Consider the following 26,786-nt stretch of genomic DNA (forward strand, 5'->3'; position numbering starts at 1 on the left):
CTGTCTACTTAACATCTGTCCTCACCCCGCTCCATGCCATACCATAAAAATTTTCTGCAAAAGGCAGAAGCTGGGTCTAAAAAAAATGAGATGCAAGGAAAACTGGGTCCTCTCTGATTCCTCTGGGAGTTGACATGAAGAATGCAACCCCTGAGATTGTGGTAGTCATCTCGTGACCTTGAAGGGGGCCAACCCAAAGACAATGTCACACACTGCAAGCAATTGAGCAAAGAGACAAGAATCCAGGTTCTTAATGCTGTCACGTGATAAATTCACCAATCCTGAAGATGCTCTACCTTTAGAACTTTTTTCCCTAGAGACAACTCATTGTTTTTTTTATCACTTAGGAAGTCATTTTTAGTTGACATTTTTTTGTCCTTACAACTGAAAAAAAAAAAACTTATGAAATACACTCCCTTTAAAGACTGTGAGAATGAAAAGAATGCATATAAAGAGCTCAGTGCAGGACCTGGCTCAGAAAAAGCCCTTGAAACATGATGTCAGTCATCATCATCAGCCAAGGAACTCTTCTGGGTCAGTGAAGAGAGACTGATCCCAGTGTAGCTCAGGCCAGGGCAGATAGTTGTAGAGGATAAATTCCTCAAAGGAAGGGACCTTGTCTGGGTAAAACTCACTAATTCCTATCATTATCTAGGCCAATGCCAAAGACTCTATTCGAATAATTAGAATAATTTTTGCGGCAGTCTCAGCAGCTCTGCGACTGTCAAATGATACCAGAATGTTAAGCTTCAAATCATGTCTATTTGTTTTTTTTTTTTTAATTTTTTTAAGGAAACTAAAATCAGACACTTGGAAACTAGCAATTATAACTAGTTGCATGTGGTTGCCATGAATGGCTCACTTCTCTAAACTGTTTGATTTATTTGGGGGAATGTTAATTTACATTTGTCCCTTTCACTCATCACTATTCCTTTATTACCAAACTTTATTACTCTGGACTATAAATTCCTACATAGCATATGGACCACATAACTTTCTTGGATACCTAATTAACAAGGATTTTTTTCTAAACTGTAATTATAACAAAATATGGTACATTTAGCTTAATTTTCAATTTAATGCTTGAAGGTGCATAGGAAATTTAGCTGCATGGCTCAGAGATGGGGAAAGCTGCCATGTATACACTCAATTCTAAAGAGCGGGTCTGGGAAACAGATGTTCGAAGGAGCAAAAGAGAGATGAGGATAATGAAAAAGTGTATATGAAATGATATCAATGATTAAAGGCCAGGATGTAGTTCATGCTCATTAATAGATGAGGAGAAAGGAATAGGAAAGGGAAATCTCAGAGTTATCAAAGAACATAAAAGATGCTCCATTCTTGGCACAGGCAACGTGTCTTCTTCCTGGCTCCTTCATAAACATCATTCTTCCTCCTTCATGCAGCCCAGCAGGGGACCTGCACCTCCTTGGAGGTGTGTCCTGAAAGGGACCTAATTCCTATGAGTGGGAAAGAGCATGAAACACATTGAGAAACCTAATATTAGTAATTGTATAGAGCTGGGGTTGTTCTTCTAGGAGATATGTTTCATGAAAATATTCAGGAGAGTGGAGGCTATTCCAGAAAATCATAAATTACCCACCTCCCCAAATCTCAAATGCTTTGAACAATCCCAAATGTTTCTACTTCTCCCTGCCACTCCAGCCACTTATCACAGTTAGCTCTTAATTTGTATGAGCAGAGATGTATATAATCTACTTCTGGATTGCATTTATGAGTGCCTATGGAATGCACTTTACTTATATCATTATATAAAGGTATCTGATGGAAATTCTGGAAGAGTTCAAAATCCATGGTACCTATTGGGACTCTTTATGTCATGTGTGTGTCTGTGTGTCATAGATGGCATCACCAACTCAATGGACATGAGTTTGAGTAAACTCCAGGAGTTGGTGATGGACAGGGAGGCCTGGCTTGCTGCGGTCCATGGGGTCGAAAAGAGTCAGACACAACCGATCAACTGAACTGAAGTGAACTGATCTGATGTGTCATAACTGATAGAGTCCAATTCAAATGGATTAAAGCAAAAAAGGAAATGTATTTGGCTCATATGATTGGAAAGCCCAGTGATAATTCTAACTGGGGTAAGGCTTGGTCTAGAAACTCAAACAGAATTAATGGCCAACAGGCACATGAAACATGCTCAATATTGCTAATTATCAGAGAAATGCAAATCAAAACCACAATGAGATATTCACCTCAGTTAAGTTCAGTCTCTCAGTCATGTCCCACTCTGCAACCCCATGAACTGCAGCATGCCAGGCCTCCCTGTCCATCACCAACTCCCAGAGCTTGATCAAACTCATGTCCATTAAGTCAGTGATGGCATCCAACCATCTCATCCTCTGTCGTCCCCTTCTCCTCCTGCCCTCAATCTTTCCCAGCATCAGGGTCTTTTCAAATGAGTCAGCTCTTCGCATCAGGTGGCCAAAGTATTGGAGCTTCAGCTTCAGCATCAGTCCTTCCGATAATATTCAGGACTGGTTTCCTTGAGGATTGACTGGTTTGATCTCCTTGCAATCCAAGGGACTCTCGAGAGTCTTCTCCAACACATGGTTCAAAAGCATCAATTCTTCGGCGCTCAGTTTTCTTTATAGTCCAACTCTCACATCCATACATGACCACTGTAAAAACCATAGCTTTGACTAGACAGACCTTTGCTGGCAAAGGACTGTCTCTGCTTTTTAATGTGCTGTCTAGGTTGGTCATAGCTTTTCTTCCAAGGAGCAAACGTCTTTTAATTTCATGGCTGCAATCACCAACTTCAGTGACCTCACACCTGTCAAAACAGCTATCATAAAAAGGAACACAAATAACAAATGTTGTCAAGGATATGGAGAAAAGGAAATCCTAGTACAGAGTTGTGAATTTATTGTGAATTGTGAATTCATCCAGTCATTGTGTAAAACAGTATGGAGGATCCTCAAAAAACTGAAAGTAGAACTACCACATAATCCAGCAATTCCACTGCTGAGTGTATATCCGAAGAAAACAAAAACATTAATTTGAAAAAATGCACACACCACAGTGTTCAGACCAGCCCTATTTATAATAACCAAGATATTTAATAGTTGAATGGATAAAGAAGATGTGTTCTATATACCTGCAATAGAATATTACTTAGCCATAAAAAATAATGAAATTCTGTCATTTGCAACAGCATAGATAGAACTAGAGGGTATTACTTAGTGAAATAAGGAAAACAAATACTCTGTTATCACTTATATATAGAATCTAAAAAAGAAAACGAATGTATATGACAAAACCAAAGCAGACTCACAAATACAGCTGACAAACTCATGGGTCCCAGTGGGAGAGGGAAGGGGAGAACAAGATAGGGGTAAGGGATTAAAAGATACAAGCTACTATGTATAAAATAAGTAAGCAAGAAGGATATATTATACAAGGAAATAATCATTACATTGTTGTTGAGGCACTAAGTTGTGTCTGACTCTTTGCGATCCCGTGAACTGCAGCGTGCCAAGCTTTCCTGCCCTTCACTGTCTCCCAGAGTTTGCTCAAATTCACCTTCACTGAGTTGCTGATGCCAACCAACCATCTCATCCTCTGTCACCCACTTCTCCTGCCTCCAATTTTTCCCAGCATCAGAGTCTTGTCCAGGGAGTCAGCTCTTTGCATCAGGTGGCCAAAGTTTTGGAGCTTCAGCTTCAGTCATTCTGATGAACATTCAGGGCTGATTTCCTTTAGGATTGACTGGTTTGATCTCCTTACTTTCGAAGGGACTCTCAAGAATCTCTCCAGCACCACAACTTGAAAGCATCAATTCTTTGGTTCTCGGCCTTCTTTATGGTCCAACTCTCACATCCATACATGACTAGTGGAAACCACAGCTTTGACTATATGGGCCTTTGTCAGCAAAGTGATGTCACTGCTTTTTAATACATACACTAAGTTTGGCATAGCTTTCCTTCCGAGGAGCAAGTGTCTTTTAAATTCATGGCTGTGGTCACCATTTGCAGTGATTTTGGAACCCAAGGGGGAAAAAAATCTGTCACTGTTTCCACTTTTTCCCTATCTATTTGCCATGAAGTGATGGGACCAGATGCCATGATCTTAGTTTTCTCAATGTTGAATTTTTAAGCCAGCTTTTTCACTTTCCTCTTTCGCTTGGATCAAGAGGCTCTTTAGTTCCTCTTTACTTTCTGCCATTAGAGTAGTATCATCTGTGTATCCGAGGTTGTTGATATTTCTCCTGGAAATTTTGATTCCAGCTTGTGATTAATCATTATTTTTTAATAACTGTAAATTGAGTATAATCTATAAAAATAATCAAATCACTGGGTTGTACACTTGAAATGAATATAACGTTGTAAATCAACTGTTCTTCAATTGTAAAACAACCAATATCACAAAGGATCAGGCTTCTCTCCATTTTTCAGCTATTCCTTCTATACCCTCACCCCCTCCACAGTGTCCTTTTCTCCCTGTGTCACCCCTGAAGCTAAGGGCTTTCCCTGGGATGGCAAAATAAATGTCTCCATTCTTACAAACTACACCATACAGTCTAATGGAGTCTATGGAGGAAAGAAAGGAATCTAATCTCTCTTTTCTAGAAATTCTAGCTAAGTTTTTCTCTCATCTCAATGGATATTACTGGATTAATGGTCTCTCCCTGAAGCAGTACTGTGAGAAAACAGAGTGCTTGCTTTGAGCCAATTAAGACAATCCTACGAAAATTTTGAGTTAATTTACTTTGCACTGGATCTCTGTTGTGGTGTGCGGGCACTTTGTCGCAGCTCAAGGGCTCTTGAGCACAGAGGTTCAGTAGTTGCAGCATGCAGACTTTCTAGTTGCCTCATGGCATGTGGGATCTTAGTTCCCTGACCAGGGATTGAACCTGTGTCCCCTGCATTAGAAGGCAGATTCTTAACCACTGGACCACCAGGAAAGTCCCCTCCCATGGAATTTTAAGGGAGTTAAAATTCCACCCATATCACATGGCAGAAATGGAGGAAGGGAGCTTTCTCAAAGGAAATTTGAAGGACTCTAAACCAGGAGGAGACGCAAAGTGTGTTAAGCAGTAACATTACATCTACTTGGATAGCTTACCCTCAACAAGTAGCTACTGTTCTCCATCTCAGAGATATAATAGAATGTAACACTTTGGAGGGTGTCAGATAAGAAGACAATGAAGAATCCTTAAAAAGATGTAGATATATATTACATATGGATATGAACATGGATATAGATATATTAGTACACTCCTTAGGTTAACCTTTGTGACTATGGAGGACAAAAGTCAGCACTTGCCCTGCATCCCACCATTGATGGTTGAATGCTGATATCCATAAGGGAAATCCAAGGGTGTTAACTTTCCTCTCTTATTGCCTCTATATAACATCTAGTATATGATTTAAAAGGCCTTGAATAGAGCCAATAGCAATAATTTCATTAGGTGATTCACCTGCAAATAAAATAAGAACTGACGATTTTTTGGTGGGCATCACAGCACACTTGCTCCAAAGCCACCACACAGGAAACAAAATTCACAGCTATTTCTCCAGTGTTCAGCACAGTGTATGTCACACAGCAGAATGTGAACAAATATTGGAACAGACATTTCTTTACTTGAATGAATGATTAAGGTACGAATGCAGGTATCAGAGTAAAAAGGGACTTGGTTGGGGTCCCAAGCTGTACATCATCCCCTGGCATCCCTCCATCCCTAAGCTTACAGTCCCTGATGAAGCAGATGACCATCACACTGACATGGCTTTAAAAAATATTTGATTTAAGTCCCACTGAGCCAATTATGGGCCTACTTTCTCAGTTGGTTCATAAGAGGTAAGGACTTGGAGCAAAAGCAAAATTATAAAAGTTCACACCTTTCCTATTGGCCCTTTCTCCCAAAATCAATGCCAAGACTTACATCCCTCTTTCCCTTTTCCTACCACAAAAAGATACTAGATAGACTAGGGATGGGGAGAATTTGGATCAGAATAATCTGTAAAACCCATTACCTTTGAAATGTGGCTTCAATATGTTGTGAATTTGACTTGAAAATTGGGGAAAGATAAGAATAAAAGACCATCTTATCTAAGTTTCTTCAGATGAAAGGTGAAATAAGAGGCCAAAATATTGGAAATAGTCCTAGGTACTCCTTTATATACATGTATTTTTTTCTTTTCGCTTTACTTCTAAGGTTATAAACACTGTCAGGGTACCCTGCTGAGAGTGCTTACAACTTAAAAATTATACAAAAATCAGATTGTTGCTCTCTGCCTAGCTGTCACTGACGTGCTATGGACTGTCTTCACTTAGGGCAGTTCTTGCCACCCTGGAGCTGGGAATTGTAGAGCCAACAATAAACTGACAAGGTCCGGCACAATCAGAGTAAGTGAGTCTGCACCTGGCAACGTTTGTCTGTGGAATTCAGTTTCCTACACTATGTGTCTTACCCCGGCACTAATACTATCATTTAAAAAATGAGAACAAGAGCTAGGCCAAAGGCAGAGTTGGTTAGGCCATAAATAATCTCATGTTCGAAGCAATTTATGCAGCTGCCTGGTGAGCCAGCCCAAGAGGCTGGCATACGCGGCCGCTGTGTGTAAGGCCCAGTTGGGGAGTGTTCTGTGCATGGAATGTGGCTATTGGCACAGCTTTGTTCTGTACCTGGACCGGCTTGAATTGCTGACTCATTGCCAGGAAACCTAGCAGACCTTTGGGAACCCATTAGGAAGAAAGCCATATATTTCATGTGTCTTGGGAATGGAAAGATGGATGCTGTCAGCATGCCCTTTTTTACTGCCAGATTGGACATAAGATGATCATAATGGGGATTTAGATTATACAGAAAGAGCCTTTTCATAGACTTTATTTAGTTATAGCTAACAATTATAATAATTTCTAGGTGGTGGTGGTTGAGTCGCTAAGTCGTGTCTGACTCTTGCAATCCCGTGGACTGTAGCCTGTCATGCTCCTCTCTCCATGGGATTCTCCAGGCAATAATACTGGAGTGGGTTGCCATTTCCTTTTCCAGGGGATATTCCCAACCCAGGAATCGAACATGGGTCTCCTGCGTTGCAGGCAGATGATTTACCAACTGAGCTATGAGGGAAGCCCAAATTTCTAGGTATTGGGTATCTATTATGGGCTAGGTAGTATGCTGAGCCTCTTAGATATATTATCTCTAATTCTTACCATTACTATGTAAGGTGATCGAGTGTGTGTGTGTGTGTTTGATCATTTTATAAACAACGAAGCTGATGTTCAGAGAAATTAAATGGCTTGCTTAAGGCTAGAAATGTGCCAGCAATGAGACACAGACCTAACTAGACTTCAGGCCCCCAAGTTCTCATTTTTCTCCCTAAGTCACACTGTCTCCTGACTCCACCAGCTTCTGCCCATGTTCAAAAGGAAGTCACACAAACAACTGGTGATTCTATGAGCACAAAACTTCTGGATTGACCGGTGGGAGTGTTTGGATGACTAAAACAAATCTCAGCACATGGACAGTCTGTGCCCAACCCAGGACAGTATTTCATCCCTTCTCACTTGCAAAGCATCCCTTCAAACAACTTCCCTAGTCGGAGCACCAAGTCCAAAATGACACTTTCAAACCAGGTGGATGTGGACAGTTTGGAACACAACAGTCTTCAAGGATACCAGTCCTCTCTAGCTCAAGAGAGAGAGCTTCACTCACAAATGGTTTGAATTAAAGGGAATTTGAATGTGTTCTCTTTTCTTGGACAGAGTCGATGCAATTATGAAATAACCCCATTTTAAAAGTGTGTTGTCCAGATGCCGCTACAGCTGAGTCTTTTCACGAACAGCAGACTCCTGACCATTTCTTGTGGAGTCACACCCCCACATGAGAAGTGGACATCCATAATCTGAGACAAGATTCCAAACTGAAATTGACACCATTGCATTGAAAATTCAGGCTATTGAAACCTAGACCATCCTGCTTGGGGAGGGGGCAGAGTTAATATTATTTAGAAAAGAAACAACAGCTGTTTAAAGATACCTTAGGAATTAGAAAAATTTCATAATTTGCCAAGATGAGCCAAATGTTGTGACACATGAAATACTGACATTGAAACATGCTCTAATATGAGTTCCCCACTGCTTACTCACTTCATTTTTTTTTAAAGAGGAAAGTTTTTTTGGTATAAGAATTTTCTATTCTTGGACTCAATCTAAACAATTTTTCCCTTGGCCCTACTTTCCAAGTGGTATTAAATCAAAGACTACTCTGAGCTCTGCAAAGAGGAGATGAGTCTCTCTAAAAATAAATTAATTAATAGAAAACCTCCTGCTCTGCTCTTGAAACACAAAATGCCTGGAACAACACAATGGAAATCTAACAATAAGAGAATATTAATCTGGGCCTAAGAAAGAGAATTGCATCAATGCCTTGACAAATACTTCTTAAAATTAAAATTGCGTGTTTGCGCATGGTGACTGGATTTGACTGTTTGAATATTTTTATGGCATTATAAGCCCCAGGGTCATGATGTACAAGATTTGCTAGAATGAATGGGGAGAGATGGCCCACAGATATCCGCAGAGGCCCCTTTTATTTCCCCATCTCTGTCTTCCTCAGCTTCTTATAGCTGGAATCACTGAGCCCTTAACCTATGTAAACTTGGCTACCATTGCCCTCCTCTCCCCTACATCCCACCCCAGGGTCCAGATCAACTGGGTGCAGAGAGGGTAAGTATGCAAATAGTAAAAGACAGTCCCTCTCATCTTTCATAACCCCTCCCTTACCCCAGCCTCCCATCAGGGTCATTTCAATGAGATTTAATATAATTTTTTCCTTTCATGTTGATCAAATTTCTAATATCCCCATTCTATCATTCATGGCTATTGGGCACTCTTATCCCCCAGGCTGTAACTTACTGAGATGGATGTTATGATGTGCTCCCCAAAAGGAGGAAGGAAGGACTTATTCCCCCAGCTGCTGGGAGTGTAGCCAGAAGATGGCCCTCAGCTATTAGCCATTTCTGAGAATTGCTTCTGTTGAAGAAAAGTGGCCCAAAGCCACACCTCCTCTCAGTGGCACCTGGCACCTAATGACTGACCAGTGTGGGAGTAGAAAAGCCTGACCCCCATGGGTCTCTCCCTCCAACCTAAGCCGAGGAGTTCCCCCAAGTTTTCTCATGAGGTCAGCCAAGGCCTTTGCTGGGACATCATCTCAGCTAATCTCCCTCTCCTTTCAATCCCAGTTCCCATCTTGTCCTTCCACAGATGTTAATCCCGAAAGCATTTCCAGATTAATGCCTGCATGCTGATTTTAGTCTCAGAATCTGCTTCCTTGGGGAAGTCACCCTGTGACATGCATTCCTCCATGGCCCCCTTCTGGTAAGGTGTGGTCTGTATCGAAATCTTGAGTTTGCAGTTTGCATGGCTGGTCTTTTGCTTGGAGCACCATACTGAGATGGTCTGTGTTCCACTGCTTCAGCAGCCCTTGGTCAATTGCTAGATCTACGTGGCACATCAGTGGTTCCCAGCCTGCCAGTTGGCAACTCCTTCACCTCCCCATTGACCCCTTGCTGAGCATCTGCCCAATTCAAGACAGGCTGTTGCTACCTCCTGTCCCCTTGAACCACTGTGTGTGCTTGGTTCAACCACTGGGCTGAACCTCTGCAATGAACAGGACATGCCCCCCCAGCATCTCCCCTCACAAGGGCTTGTTCTACTCTAAAGAATGAGTTGAGACCAAGCCTACCTCCTTCCAGCACCACTTGACCCCATCACAACAAACCCTGTTATGCAACAAATGACAAAGAGAGCTCAGTGCAACCTTAAAAGTGAAAACTGAAACTCAGATACCGTTTGGATCTTGCTATAACCTGTGACTGCCAGGGCTCACAGGCCTGGCAGAAGAAAGGACAGGGATATACATGGGGTGATACTGAGCAGTAATGAGCAGCTCTTTTTTGGCCCTTACAACTTTATAGAAGTTTGAAACTCAAGAAATCTTAAACTTAGCGCCTCCAATGCTGCATAATGAGCAGGGTTGCAGAGGCAAGCATTTGTTAGAGTGACTCAATACCTACAACTCACTTTTCTTTTCCTAAGGATTCAGTAATACATACTTTGCACTTCTACTTGTATTAGCACTAATTAGTCTGAATCAATGAGCTTTATCTCCAAAATAGTTACTTTTTGTAACTATTACTCACTAATACATCACTCCTAGCTCTTGACAAAAAGGGTACCATGTTGGTCTTCCTACTCACCCCCTCCTATCATTTTACATCATGGCTAGGCACCACATCTAGAAATGAAATAGGATACAATGGTAATAATAAGTATATTTTGTGTATTTGAGGTTTTACATTTAAAGATGATGGGATTAGTGAAATCTTGGCTGAGAAAGCATCAGAACCACCTTGCAAAGAGAGTGTGGTATAGGAAGCAGAGAATGGCTGGGCTTCCTCTGCCTCTCCATCTAGGTCCCTGGGGGCATAGGCCATTCTCTGCTTCCACGATTACTTTCAGTTTTTCAAGGTTCTCCTAGTGCTCTCTTAACCAAGATTTCACTAACATAAAACTATATTCTGTGTCTGTGAACAATTCTGTCTTCCAACCACATTTACCACGTAGAGACTCAATCTCCAAATGGCCTCTCCTTCTCTTCTCTCTACTCATATCATACCTGTCCGTCAACGCCAACTTGAAGCCCCACTTCCTGCATAAAGCTTTCCCAGCTCCTGACTTTCAAGAAAAGAGTAAAAGTGGATATAATCCAGTGAGCTTGGCATCGATCCCTTGTGAATTCCAGAAATGGATTATTGAATAGATGATTAATGAGCAAGTCCAAGAGAAAGTGCTGATTGCTAGGAGGCTGTATGGATCCACCACATGGAATTCATTATAGTCTTGGGGACCATTCCATTTGAAACAACAAATGTTAATGGACATCTCTTATGTTCCACACCAGGCACTGTACTAAGTATTACAGAGAATGCAAGACAAAGAGACGCAAGTCCTGTCCTGAATGGGCAAAGACAAAAGCCACTACAATCTTATAGAGGTATTGTAAGGGAGGAGAATAATGGAAGACAAGATGTTCACTAGGAGTTTAATAACAACCAGGAAGGAAGCCTTTTGAGGGAAGAGTCAAATTTCTGCCTCTTACCTAGTACTACACAACACTGCAATCCCTAAGATAGAGGGAAAAATAAAATACAGATATACCTCATTTTATTGCACTTAGGCGGTATTGCATTTTTTACAAATTGAAGTTTTGTGGCCACCCCATGTCAAGCTTGTGGCTCAGATGGTAAAGAATCTGCCTCCAATGCAAGAGGCCTGAGTTCGATTCCTGGGTTAGGAAGATCCTCTGGAGGAAGGCATGGCAACCAACTCCAGTATTCTTGCCTGGAGAAACTCCTTGGACAGAGGAGCCTGACGGGCTACAGTCCATATGATCGCAATGAGTTGGACACGACTAAGCCACTAAGCACACAGCACATGTCAAGCAAGCCTGTTAGTGACATTTTTCTAACAGCATTTGCTCATGTCTCTGTGTCACATTTTGGTAATTCTTACAATAATTCAAACTTTGTTATTATTTTTACTATATTTATTGTAGTGATCTGTGATCAGTGACCTTTGATGCTACTATCATGATTTGTTGAAGGTTCCCATGATGGTTAGCATTTTTTAGCATTAAAATATTTTATTTCATTTATTTATTTTTTATTTTATTTTATTTTTTAACTTTATAATATTGTATTGGTTTTGCCATATATCAACATGAGTTAAAATTAAGTTATATACATTGTTTTTTAAAACATAATGCTATTGCACACTTAATAGACCTTAATAGAATATTTGTTGTTGTTCAGTCACTCAGTCGTGTCCGATTCTTTGCAACCCCATGGACTACAGCACACCAAGCTTCCCTGTCCTTCACTATCTCCTGGAGCTTACTCAGACTCATGTCCGTTGAATCAGAGATGCCATCCAACCATTGCATCCTCTGTCGTCCCCTTCTCCTTCTGTCTTCTATCTTTCCCAGCATTGGGGTCTTTTTTATTGAGGCAGCTCATCAGGGTCTTCTTCTCTTGAATTGACTGGTTTGATCTCCTTGCAGTTCAAGGGCCTCTCAAGAGTCTTCCCCAACACCATAGTTCAAAAGCATCAATTCTTCAACGCTCAGCCTTCTTTATGGTCCAACACTCACATCCATACTTACTACTGGAAAAACCATAGCTCAGAATATACGGACCTTTGTTGGCAAACCGATGTGTCTGCTTTTCAATACGCTGTCTAGGTTTGTCAGAGCTTTCCTTCCAAGACGCAAGCATCTTTTAATTTCATGGCTCCAGTCATTGTCCACAGTGATTTTGGACCCCAAGAAAATAAAATCTGTTACTGCTTCCACCTTTTCCCCTTTGATTTGCCATAAAGTGATGGGACCAGATGCCATGATCTTCATTTTTTGAATGTTGAGTTTTAAGCCAGCTTTTTCACTCTCCTCTTTCACCTTTATCAAGAGGCTTTTTAGTTCCTCTTTGCATTCTGACATAAGGGTGGTGTCATCTGCATATCTGAGGTTGTTGATATTTTTCCCACCAATCTTGATCCCAGATTGTGCTTTATCCAGCCCAGCATTTCTAATGATGTACTCTGCGTGTAAGTTAAGTAAGCAGGGTGACAATATACAGCCTTGTCATACTCCTTTCCCAATTTGGAACCAGTCCATTGTTACATGTGTGGTTCTAACTGTTGCTTCTTGACTTGCATTAGGTTATGCAGGCGGCAGGTAAGATGGTTGGTATTCCTCCCTCTTTAAGAATTTTCCACAGTTTGTTGTGATCCACACAATCAAAAGTTTTAGTGTAGTCAATGAAGCATAAGTAGATGTTTTTCTGGAATTCTCTTGCCTTTTCTATGATCCAACGGGTGTTGACAATTTGATCTAATAGACTGTAATATAGTGTGAATGTAATTTTATATGCACTGGGAAACCAAAAAAATTCATGTGGCTCACTTCATTACAATATTTGCTTTATTGCAATGCTGCTGCTGTGGCTAAGTTGCTTCAGTCGTGTCCGACTCTGTGCGACCCCATAGACGGCAGCCCACCAAGCTCCCCCGTCCCTGGGATCCTCCAGGCAAGAACACTGGAGTGGGTTGCCATTTCCTTCTCCAATGCATGAAAATGAAGAGTGAAAGTGAAGTCACTCAGTCGTGTCTGAAACTAAATGCAAAATATCTCTGAGGTATGCCTGTACCTGCTTATTATTTGTGAATAATGAGTGTGTGTGTGCATGTGTGCTCAGCCACTTCAGTTGTAGCCAACTCTTTACGACCCTATGGATTGTAGCTCACCAACCTCCTCTGTCCATGGGGATTCTCAAGGCAAGAATACTGGAGTGGGTTGCCATGCCCACCTCCAGGGGATCTTCCTGACCCAGGAATTGAACCTGCATCTCCTATGTCTTCTGCACTGGCAGTAGGGTTCTTTACCACTATTGCTACCAGGGAAGGAATCACTTGTATAATGGAGCACAAAATGTTGCTCTGGAGTTATCTCAGTGGTCTGAAATGATAGGATAAAATCCGTTTTTCTCAATAATTAACAGAAATGTAAAATCTTCAAAAATTTAAAGTCAATAGTGTATTAAAAAATGTTTGCAACATAGAGTTCAATTTAAAAGAAGAAATAAGACCATGCATAAACTACTATTTGTTGTTGTTCAGTTGCTAAGTTGTATCCAACTTTTTGCAGCCCCTGGACTATTGCACACCAATCTCCTCTGTCCTCCACTGTCTCCTGGAGTTTTCTCAAGTTCTTGAGTTGTCAATGCCATCTAACCATCTCATCCTCTGCCTTCCCCTTCTCATTTTAGCTTCAATCTTTCCCAACATCAGAGTCTTTTCCAATGAGTAGGCTCTTTGCATGAAGTGGGCAAAGTGTTGGAGCTTCAGCTTCAGCATCAGTCCTTCCAATGAATATTCAGGATTGATTTGCTTCAAAATTGACTGGTTTGATCTCCTTGGTGTCCAAAGGACTATGATTAAGTGTATGTAAAACTCCCACATGGATTATTTTAAAATATATATCATCAATTGCTCAAATACAAATTTAGGAACACTTCACGTCATAACTATTCAGGTTAAAAGACATCAGATCAGATCAGATCAGTTGCTCAGTCGTGTCCGACTCTTTGTGACCCCATGAATCGCAGCACGCCAGGCCTCCCTGTTCATCACCAACTCCCGGAGTTCACTCAGACTCACGTCCATCGAGTCAGTGATGCCATCCAGCCATCTCATCCTCTGCCGTCCCCTTCTCCTCCTGCCCCCAATCCCTCCCAGCATCAGAGTCTTTTCCAATGACATAGGGACTTTAATTAATCATGGGTCAAAAGAAGACAGCAATATGTTATAAAAAAAAAAAAAGTAGCAACTAGCTCACAAAGCTAATGAAACAATCTGCCACATTAGAATAAGTGTAATGTTTAAGTCAAAAGCAATAATGGTTCCACTCTATTAGTATCACCAGATTTACAGTACCCTATGTCAAAACAGATATTCCATTTTAAGAGAGACATTAGCATCCATCAATAGGAGATTGCTTAAATAAATTATAGTAATCCATACAATGGAAGCCCAGGTAGCTATTAAAATGGGTAGCTACATTTACCAACATGGAAAGATGCCCATGACATGTTATTTAATGAGAAGAAAAGGTAGTTACAGGATAACCTGTATAATATTATCCAGTTTATATGAAGTTATGTGTGTTTATATTTTTAAACATTTTTATATTTTAAAACTTGTTTTACTTTTGGCTGTGCTGGGTCTTCATTACTGCATGCAGCGTTTTCCCAATTGTGGCGAGCGGAGGCTACTCTCTAATTGTGGTGTGCAGGCTTCTCATTGCAGTAGCTTCTCTTGTTGCACAGCACAAGCTCTAGGCGTGTGGGCTCAGTAGTTGTGGCGCACAGACTCCGTCTTTGTGGCTCGCAGATCCTAGAGTATGAGGGCTGCAGTAGTTGTGGTGCAATGGCTTAATTGCTCTGAGGCACATGGAATCTTCCCAGGCCAGGGATCAAACTCATGTCGCCTGCACTGGCAGGCAGATTCTTAACCACCAAACTACCAGGAAAGTCCCATTTTTACATTTTTAAAACGCATGTTTCCAAACATGTACATGTAAGATATGGGACTGTTTGGCCTACACAGGACAAGATTGTTGGGGAGAGCAGGAGGAAGGAAGGGAGTGCATCGCTGTAGCCCTCCAAAACTTCCATCTGGCAGAGGAAGCAGTAAGCTTGGAGTTGCGTCGCACTCACTGTTCCTACTGTGCAATAGAAATTGAGCACAGGCTCTGTGTCAGTCACCAGGCTACGCACTAGGACCACACAGGTGAACAAGACTGTGTGTATGCCTGGAGGAGGAGGAAAGATAGCTTATTTGTTTGCTGTGGCTGCAAACAACAGAAATTTATTCTCTCCAGTTCTGAAGGCCAAAAGTCAAAAGTCAAAGCTTTGGACAGGTCATACCCCCTGCAGAGGCTTGGGGGCAGACCCTCTCCTGGCTTCTCGTGGCTGGCGACATTCCTGGGTTTACATCGCTCCAGTCTCTGTCTTCATCTCCTGTGGCCTTCTGTTTTGTGCCTGGGTCAAATCTCTCTGCCTTTCTCTCATAAGGACACTTATCATTGGATTTAGGGCCCATCCAAATGATCTTGGATGATCTCATCCTGAAATCCTGAACTTAATTACATCTGCAAAGACCCTTTTTTCCGAATAAGGTTACATTCACAGGTTCCTGGTAGGTTCATCCTTTTGTGTTGAACAGGGGAAGTAATTATTCAACCCACTAGGAATGGTTAAACACATACTTAAAATGAAATATGCAGTCTTTCTAGAAGTCTGTGCAAGGTGTGGGTACAAGAGAGGGCAGAGAATAAGGCAGAGGCGAGCATGCTCTGGTGGATAAATCAGGGTTTAGCTATTTGCTCATATATCTGCAGTCCCCACAAGGTCATTTTACTTTTTTAAAATGCATGTTTCTAAACATGAAGATGTAAAATTTGGAACTGTTTGGCCTAAGACTATACATTCTATAATACCAACTCAGACTATACATTCTTAGTTGGGGTGCTGTTCCTCTCATGGAGCAGAAATTCATTCTTGAAGAGCAAAAAAACCATTGCAAAAACACAAATATACATATAGTATATAATCAGCTATATAGTATATCTATAATATTAAAATTTCATTAGTTTATGTTTGCCATAAAGGAAATAAAATACTTTGACAAATTAAAAAAGTAAAATTTCATGAGGAGATGGCAACTAGGAAAAAATGTCTAAAAAGGGTTCTGAAGGAATAATAATGAAAAAAGAGTTGAATACTAAACAAGAACAGAACCTCCTCAAAACCAAAGACTACCTCATAACCATCAGCATGTAGAAGTAACTGCTAATTCATTAAATGACCAGATGAATGAGGCTTTAAGGAGACAAATTTGGCCTCACTGGTGAGGAGAATTCTACAAATGTAACTGGCTATTAGTGAACTAGGTCCGCCCCAGGATAGTAAGTACCCTATCCTTAGAAATAGTAAAGTCTTGGCCAAGTGAGGATTTTCAGTTGATAAATGTCAAAACTGGTACAGAAATACTTGCTAAGCTTCATCAGTACTGACACAAAAATGTCACAATACCATGAACTCCATTGTGTATTTGCTCAGCTGCTTTGGCTTCTAGACAAACCAAGTCCAGTTACTGCTAGTCTGAATGTTGATGACCATATGGAAGCCCTAACCATCACTTTAAAATTTCTACCAAGAAGGAAAGTACAGCAGCCTAATGAAAACTGGTTGTGTTGCTTTCAACTTGCTCTTCAGCTGGGAGACCTAGCTCATCATCTGGGGTTTCTTTTCTTTTGCTACTTCAGTTTCATTATTCTATTTTTGGGGGGAAAAAAAACCCCTCGATTCTAAAGATACTACAATTCAGTGAATTAGCAGAGTGAGAATCTGAGATAAGGCACACTATATTGTTTTCAGGCTGCCATTGGCGACATTTCCAGTTTGCTTTAGTGACAAAACACTAGCAGGGGTTTAATATCATCAGAGAGATAAGACCCCACTGCTAAAGCAAATTAAATTAGAAAAACAAAGGCAAGGCTCTATCTATAGCACTTCCTAAAGGCTGGATTTTTTAAAATTAAGTCTTGTATTTACATAAGGGGATGGTTCAACCCTCTTCTCAATTATCCAGGAACTGGTAAGATAATTGATCAAAGGGTCTATAAATTCAAGTCACTTAAAGCAGCTGGTGTTTCACAGTCAATGTGTAAGATACCAAGGAAACCTTCAAAACAGGAAATATCAGACTCAACTTGAGAGAGTCGGGCTGTGGTGAATTTGTACTTTTTGGTTTCGCACAATGATTTGCAGATGTCTTCTGAAACTTGTAGCCAAGTGAGGGCGGCTTAGGCCATGCTAGCCCTTCACTGGACCTAACCTTGCCGGCACGGAGAACAGGAGAGGCCCCATGGAGCTGCTTAGCCGCTGCCTGAATGGATGAACTAGCGGGAAAGGTGTTTCAAATTATTCTCTCCTTAAGCGAAAACAGTTCCACAAAGCCATCGGTATAAAAAGTACTTAAGCATCTGCTCTTATTGAATGTGTTTGGTTTGGTTTTACTTCTCTGACCAGAGCCACATGGGATGGCACAGCCAGAGTTGTGAGGTCTACTCCTGTCTTAACCTGGGGAGAATTTATACCCCTCAGCCCAGTTAACACCGTAGGATGCCAAGGGCATAAATCGTCACATTATGTGCAGAGAATTGCAGTTTTATCATTGACAAAGAAAGAGCTGCACCCTTTCATGACCAAAACCTGACACAGAATTTCTCACTCTGAGGAATTTTTTTTCCAGCAGGAGAAAAGAAAAAATGTTGGCTCTAAAAATCTCACACACCATATTCTAGCAATTTGACTTAAAAAAAGAAAAGGAAGAAAGAAAAAAGGTTAAACATGTTGGCAGCAGGTCAAAAATATCACCATTCTGATTTTTATGAATGTTTAAAATTTGAATCTGGGTTTGTTTTTCTGAGCGCAGGCGCCTTGGGCCCAGAGCCAGCCTGAGAATCAACAGCCCCAATTCAAAGACTCTTCTCCCCAGTGTCACCCCTGTCTTGTAGCTGGAAGGCGAGTGCAAGGGGGAACTCCCCATAGACCAAGGCTTCTGGAAACACTAACACAAACACAGCACCCGCCCCCGCCCCCCAGCTATGACCCATTAGCTGCACAACTATAACCATATTTTTGAGGAAGAACAGAAAATAACACAGGAAAAGGGGACACAGTGATTTCCGCTGGTAGATTCCAGCAGTTGTCATTGTCTTGTGGCATGAGACTCGTTGCTCCCTTTCGGTGAGAAATCTCCCATTTGCTAATCCATATGAATCCATTAGAGGGAGATTATGTATTCACATAAGAAATGTATTCTTAACCTTACAGAATAAACCACTAAGATACTGCTTTGAATAGAGAGCTTTGCTGTTTATATTCAACTGCTGTTTACAAACATCAAATCAGAAATGCTTCATAGAAAGGATAATGTCAGTCACAGACAGAATTCTACTAGCTTCACCAAGAAGGTAGTTGCAGATAGCTTTCCAGGAATGTTACTTGTCACATGAAGATGAAGATGGTGACAGCCACGAGGAGTCCCCTCAATACCCTAAACAATGTTTTTCTAGGTAAGGCCTATCACAACAGAATTATATCAGGAGCTTGTCAAAAATGCAAATTACTGAGTCCCATTCTAAACACGCAAATCATATCTCTGGTGGTGACCTGGATCTGCATCTTAAGTACTCTCCCAAGTGATTAGTTTTGGTAAAGTTTGAGGAGTACTTCCAACAGCAGAACTTCTGCTGGTAGTATATGGGGTACCTTTAGAGGGACTCCATCTAAACTTGGAAGAATCTATACAGACAAGAAAGTGAAAGTGTTAGTTGTTCAGCTGTGTCAGACTCATTGAGACCCATGGACTGTAGCCCACCAGACTCTTGTGTCCATGGAATTCTCCAGACAAGAATACTGGAGTGGGTAGCCATTCCCTTCTCCAGTGGATCTTCCCAGCCCAGGGATTGAATCCAGATTGTCCTCATTGCAGACAGATTATTTACTGTTTGAGCTACCTGGGAAGCTGTACAGACAATAAGTGCTCAGCAAATCTTACTGCTGTCATCATTTCAAATGAGCATTTAGGAGCCTTTTGACAGTAAGAGCATCTTCATGCATTAGAAAAAATGCCAGGTGGAAACCCAGCCACACCTTGAAAATGTAGAGCACTCGGATATTCTCATCCCTTGGCTGAAGACTTTTCTCTTGCTGAAGATACTGAAACAACTTGAAAGTGAGGTCTGTACCTCACCAGAAATGACAGTTGTTGCACAGTCTTAATGTTTATCTGTCTCAAATGCTGTGTTTCTTAGTTTCTTTGATGTGGCCAACAACCATAGGCATAACATGTAATGAAAATAAAGTTGATAAATTGAATTTTACTAAAAAGAGAAGCTGAAACCAATGAGGACTTCAGGCTTAGATCGAATACAGTTACAGAAAGCTGCCATCCAAAAAGAGTGGCTTGCTCTCATCCACTCCTCAGAGTCTGCTGGATGTAGCAGACGACTAACTCTATGCTCTGCTCTGCTCTGCTCTGCTAAGTCACTTCAGTTGTGTCCGACTCTGTGTGACCCCAGAGACGGCAGCACACCAGGCTCCCCCGTCTCTGGGATTCTCCAGGCGAGAACACTGGAGTGGGTTGCCATTTCCTTCTCCAATGCATGAAAGTGAAAAGAGAAAGTGAAGTCACTCAGTCGTGTCCGACTCCTAGTGACCCGATGGACTGCAGCCCACCAGGCTCCTCCATCCATGGGATTTTCCATGCAAGTGTACTGGAGTGGGGTGCCATTACCTTCTCCAAGACGACTGACTCTAGTTTACAGGAAATCCAAGAAGCAAATAGGAGATAGGCCCACATGTTTGAGGGGTGTTGCAGTTTTTTTAAACAGTATGCTTCAAAACAGGAATGCTTATTTTTATTTTTTGATCTTTCAGCTGGTAATTTTGATGGATTATGAGAACAGAAGCTAGATGTAATAAGGGGTCTGAACAAAACCAGATTTGTTGTTGTTGGTTTAAAAAAAAAAAAAAAAAGGAAATGGGATATAAAGTAACTCACTTATCCCCAAATCGAGTCTCTAAGAAGCCATCTTATCTTCCACAAATCCAGCCTCATAAACAATTTCTAATATCTGTGTTAGCATTTTCTCTCTCAAGGGGAAATATAAAAATTATTCCACTGAAATTCTGAAAACCTATATTAACAGATATTAAATTGGAAGAATATTTTTGCCAAGACTCTTCAGCGGGATGTGTGCCCACAGAAAATAGAAAAATGAAAGAAATAATTAAAAGTTCTCGAAGGGTTGGATTACAAAGCAACAGAAATACGAAACTGTGGAAGAAGTGGGAAAGGAGGAAATGAGGAAGAAATAACTGTTAATGTGTCATAATCAGCACATACTACAGCAGTACATTATATATATATCAAAACTTTAAAAAAATATGTATTTACCTATCTGGCAGTGTTGGGTCTTGATTGTGCCATAAGGGTTCTTTTAGTTGCACCATGTGGAATCTAGCTCCATGACCAGGGATGGAACCCAGTCCCCTTGCATTGGAACCATTGAGTCTTAACCACTGGACCACCAGGGAATTCCCTATATATAAAACTTATAATTAAGGTAACCAATTGTTATTTAAAAAAAAAATACCTACTATGCTCAAGAGACACTGATGACTTGCAGATGAGTATTAGGGTCATATGTTTAAATTTCATTTCCTTTTTAAGAGCACATTGGTTTTTTTTTATTATTATAATGAAACAGGTCATTAAGTAACTCTGAGATATGTGACAAAATGCCGATTTACAGATTTGAAGCATTTCTTGGCGCCAAAATGTATAAACTCTCTGGTGTGGTTAACACATAACATACCAGGGAGGAATAAGCATTGCTTACTTGGTTATGCCTATTCGGTGTTTCAGAATCAGAGTCAGGTAAAGACTACCAAATAAGATGTCTATATGTTTATTCACATGTATCTACCTAGAACGTTCTTTAACTTGGGACTTCATGGAGGCTGCAAAAAGATATATGCAGCATGGCTGAGCCCTAATTCTAGAATAAGAATTATACATTATATAGGTATATAGGTACACTTATGTACAACAAACTTTAAGTTTAACAAAAGCAAATATGTCTAGAGCAGAGACACACAGTCTAGGGTAATAGCCATGAGGTCAAATATTCTGGCTGCCTCAGTCATTGTGGTATACACAGCATTCAACATCGTGCCTAACATAGGCTAGATACTCAATAAGCATTTGCTAAACGGACAAATGAAAAAATGACTGAATGAATAAATACATACTGAAAAGTTATAAGTGAGTAGTTTGGAACAACAGTAAGGCTAGAAGCACAGGTTCTCAACTTGCATGAATTTTAGTGTGATCAAGGGGACAGTTGGAGAAGGCAATGGCACCCCACTCCAGTACTCTTGCCTGGAAAATCCCATGGACGGAGGAACCTGGTAGGCTGCAGTCCATGGGGTCGCTAAGAGTCGGACACGACTGAGCAACTTCACTTTCACTTTTCACTTTCATGCATTGGAGAAGGAAATGGAAACCCATTCCAGTGTTCTTGCCTGGAGAATCCCAGAGACGGGGAAGCCTGGTGGGCTGCCGTCTATAGGGTCACACACGACTGAAGTGAATTAGCAGCAGCAAGGGGACAGTCTGTAGCCAGATTAGCTACATACAGTTCAGTTTAGTGGCTCAGTCATGTCCAATTCTTTGCAACCCCATGGACTGCAGCAGGCCAGCCTTCCTGTCCATCACCAACTCCCAGAGCTTGCTCAAACTCATGTCCATTGAGTTAGTGATGCTATCCAACCATCACAACCTCCATGGTCCCCTTCTCCTCCTGCCTTCAATCTTTTCCTCCAGCATTAGGGTCTTTTCCAATGAGTCAGCTCTTCACATCAGGTGGCCAGAGTATTGGAGTTGCAGCTTCAGCAGCAGTCCTTCCAATGAATATTCAGGACTAATTTCCTTTAGGATTGACTAGTTTGATGTCCTTGCAATCCAAGGGACTCTCAAGAGTCTTCTCCAACACCGCAGTTCAAAAGCATCAATTCTTCAGCGTTCAGCTTTCTTTATAATCCAACTCTCATATCCACACATGACTAATTGAAAAACCATACCTTTGACTAGATGGACCTTTGTCAGCAATGTCTCTGATTTTTAATAAGGTGTCTAGGTTGGTCATAGCTTTTCTTCCAAGGAGCAAGAGTCTTTTAATTTCATGGCTGCAGTCACCATCTGCAGTGATTTTGAAGCCCAAGAAAATAAAGTCTGTCACTGTTTCCATTGTTTTTCCATGTATTTGCCGTGGAGTGATAGGACCGGATGCCATGATCTTAGTTCTTTGAATGTTGAGTTTTAAGCCAACTTTTTCACTCTCCTCTTTCACTTTCATCAAGAGGCTCTTTAGTCCTTCTTTACTTTCTGCCGTAAAGGTGGTGTCATGTGTGTATCTGAGGTTATTGCTATTTCTCCCTGCAATCTTGATTCCAGCTTCTGCTTCATCCAGCCTGGCATTTCACATGATGTACTTTGCATATAAGTTAAATAAACAGGGTGACAATATACAGCCTTGATGCACTCCTTTCCCAATTTTGAACCTGTCTGTTGTTCCATGTCTGGTTCTAACTGTTGCTTCTTGACCTGCATACAGATTTTTCAGGAGACCAGTAAGGTGGTCTGGTATTCCCACAACTTGAAGAATTTTCTTTTTTTTTTTTTTTTTTTAAGAATTTCCCACAATTTATTGTGATCCACACAGTCAAAGGCTTTGGCATAGTCAATAGTGCAGAAATAGATGTTTTTCTGGAACTCTCTTGCTTTTTCCATGATCCAGCGGATGTTGGCAATTTGATCTCTGGTTCCTCTGCCTTTTCTAAAACCAGCTTGAACATCTGGAAGTTCACGGTTCATGTATTGCTGAAGCCTGGCTTGGAGAATTTTAAGCATTACTTTACTAGCGTGTGAGATGAGTGCAATTGTGTGGTAGTTTGAGCATTCTTTGGCATTGCCTTTCTTTGGGATTGGAATGAAAACTGACCTTTTCCAGGCCTGTGGCCACTGCTGAGTTTTCCAAATGTGCTGGCATATTGAGTGCAGCACGTTAACAACATAATCTTTTAGGATTTGAAATAGTTCAACTGGAATTCCATCACCTCCACTAGCTTTGTTTGTCATGATGCTTCCTAAAGCCCACTTGACTTTACATGCCAGGATGTCTGGCTCTAGGTCAGTGATCACACCATTGTGGTTATCTGGGTCATGAAGATCTTTTTTGTATAGTTCTTCTGTGTATTCTTGCCACCTCTTCTTAATATCTTTTGCTTCTGTTAGGTCCATACCATTTCTGTCCTTTACTTAGCCTATCTTTGCATGAAATATTCCCTTGATATCTCTAATTTTCTTGAAAAAAATACAGTAGGTATTAGCTACCTATTAGTCGCTACCTAGTAGTAGTAACTACATACAATAGGATTGAGCAAATAACTATATCAAACACAGTGGGTTTCTCATTGTTGAAAAAGAGAACTACAAATAAAGAAAAGGAATTGGCTAGCATAAAGTATGTAGTGTTAGACTGTAATTGTGGGTATTAGTGTGAACTCATGATTAGATGAATAGATGATAGATAGATATATGTATATCCTAGTTCTGTCTACAGAGAAGGCTTAACAATAATAATATGTGAATGACAATGAACATGCCTAGAGCCCATATCTTGGCTACTAAATACCAATCTCCACTAAAAGCAATCAAAGTTCCTCAGAGAAATGGCTGATTCAAAAGAAAGTGTAAAATGAGCCTGAAATATCCTTTTGTGCCAGCACAAATAAAATACTCAAAGAAGAACAGAGACTTCTCAAAAGTCTCCTTCACAAGAGGCAATTTGGAGGGATTCTTAATGGCCAAGTCTAGAACAATTTGAGCAGCACAACGAAAAATTCTAGTAATTGATCATAGCACATTGAATAAGATAGGAATTTGTGATTCCATAGTGATATAAATAACAAGTGATACATAAGCTAATATTTGAGTGAAAAGAAGAAGCCTCTGAATGAGAAGAGTCATGAGAATTCTAGGTAGTGGGAACAACTACGAGAAGTATTTCTTGATTAATATGACCTTGGCACATTTGAGGAACAAAGAAACCCAGCATGGCTGAAGTATAGATAGTGAGCACATAATGAGTTATATGAGATAGATGGAGGCATTGATAGGCTCTAGAGCAGGTAGAGTGTATAACCAGTACAAGAAAATTGAGATTTATTCCTAGTGTCATAGGAAGACTTTAACATGTTTTAAGCATGCTCTGATTTAGATTTTTTAAGAAGACATCTCTCTGACTGCTATATAGAGAAAGGATTATAAGATACAAGGTACCAGAGTGAGGGCAAAGAAATCAACTGGGGAGTTATTGCAATTTATCAGTCTAGAGAGGATGATGGCATGTGTTAGAGCAGTGGTATTGGAAATGGAAAAAGTGGGCAGTTTAGGGATGTATTTTAAAGGAAGTGTTGATAGTTCTTGCTGATAGATTTGACATGGAATATAAAGAAAAGGGAAAATCAAGATAATTCCTAGATTTTTGGCCTCAGCAGCTAAGTGAATGTCAAAGCTGACATGGAATGATTTAGAGAGAAGCAGATTAGGGGAGTAAGAAAAATATCAACAGTTCTAATGGACATGATAATTTTGAGCTCTTTATCAAATATCCTTGTGATGATGTCATGTAGACAGTTAGTTATAGAAAATCTGAAATTCTAAGTAAAGGTCAAAGCTACTGATACAGTTTTGGTAATCATTGAAATGTAGGTTAGATTGAAGACCTTAAAGTTAGATGAGATCACCCATAGGAAAAAAAAATATATTGTTTGAGATTAAACGAGGATCCAAGAAAGTGCTCCAGAAACCGCCAGTTCTTCAGTTCAGTTCAGTTCAGTCACTCAGTCATGTCCGACTCTTTGTGACTCCATGAATCACAGCACGCCAGGCCTCCCTGTCCATCACCAACTCCCAGAGTTCACCCAGACTCACGTCCATTGAGTCAGTGATGCCATCCAGCCATCTCATCCTCTGTCATCCCCTTCTCCTCCTGCCCCCAATCCCTCCCAGCATCAGAGTCTTTTCCAATGAGTCAACTCTTCCCATGAGGTGGCCAAAGTACTGGAGTTTCAGCTTTAGCATCATTCCTTCCAAAGAACACCCAGGGCTGATCTCCTTCAGCATGGACTGGTTGGATCTCCTTGCAGTCCAAGGGACTCTCAAGAGTCTTCTCCAACACCACAATTCAAAAGCATCAATTCTTCGGCACTCAGCCTTCTTCACAGTCCAACTCTCACATCCATACATGACCACAGGAAAAACCATAGCCTTGACTAGATGAACCTTTGTTGGCAAAGTAATGTCTCTGCTTTTGAATATGCTATCTAGGTTGGTCATAACTTTCCTTCCAAGGAGTAAGCATCTTTTAATTTCATGGCTGCAGTCACCATCTGCAATGATTTTGGAGCCCAGAAAAATAAAGTCTGACACTGTTTCCACTGTTTCCCCATCTATTTCCCATGAAGTGATGGGACCAGATGCCATGATCTTCATTTTCTGAATGTTGAGCTTTAAGCCAACTTTTTCACTCTCCACTTTCACTTTCATCAAGAGGCTTTTGAGTTCCTCTTCACTTTCTGCCATAAGGGTGGTGTCATCTGCATAGCTGAGGTTATTGATATTTCTCCCGGCAATCTTGATTCCAGCTTGTATTTCTTCCAGTCCCGCGTTTCTCATGATGTACTCTGCATATAAGTTAAACAAGCAGGGTGACAATATACAGCCTTGACGGACTCCTTTTCCTATTTGGAACCAGTCAGTTGTTCCATGTCCAGTTCTAACTATTGGTTCCTGACCTGCATACAAATTTCTCAAGAGGCAGATCAGGTGGTCTGGTATTCCCATCTCTTGAAGAATTTTCCACAGTTTCTTGTGATCCACACAGTCAAAGGTTTTGGCATAGTCAATAAAGCAGAAATAGATGTTTTTCTGGAACTCTCTTGCTTTTTCCATGATCCAGCGGATGTTGGCAATTTGATCTCTGGTTCCTCTGCCTTTTCTAAAACCAGCTTTAACATCAGGAAGTTCAGTTCTTAGAGATCATCAATGTAGCAAAGAGGAGGAGACAGCAAAGGAGACAGACAAAGACTAACCACAAGGTAAGAGGAAGACTGGGAGTATGTAGCATCATAGAAGTCAAGATTTTTTTAAGGGATTTTAAAAATTAAGAGCTATCATATAATGTAAAACCACTGGGTTTGGTTACATGGAAATAATGGTGCCCTTGACAAGAGCATGTCAGTAGGAGTAATAGGGACAGAAACCCAACTGGAGTGAGTGAAGCAAAGAATGTGAGACAAGAAAGTGGAGACAAAAGTTGTAGGCAACTCTTTAAGAAAAAGATTTGCTAGGAGGGGAAGCAGAGAAATGCAGCAGAAACTAGAAAGATAAATGAAATCAAGGAGGGTTTTTTTTTTTTCATTTTGTTGTTTAGATAGGAGATATTCCTTTTTTGGGGGGGGGGCGGGGTGTGCTAGTTGTGTATCCCCTAGAGAGTAGGAACA

The sequence above is a fragment of the Bos javanicus genome, chromosome 4, assembly GCF_032452875.1.
Source record: "Bos javanicus breed banteng chromosome 4, ARS-OSU_banteng_1.0, whole genome shotgun sequence".
In the NCBI taxonomy this organism is placed as follows: Eukaryota; Metazoa; Chordata; class Mammalia; order Artiodactyla; family Bovidae; genus Bos; species Bos javanicus.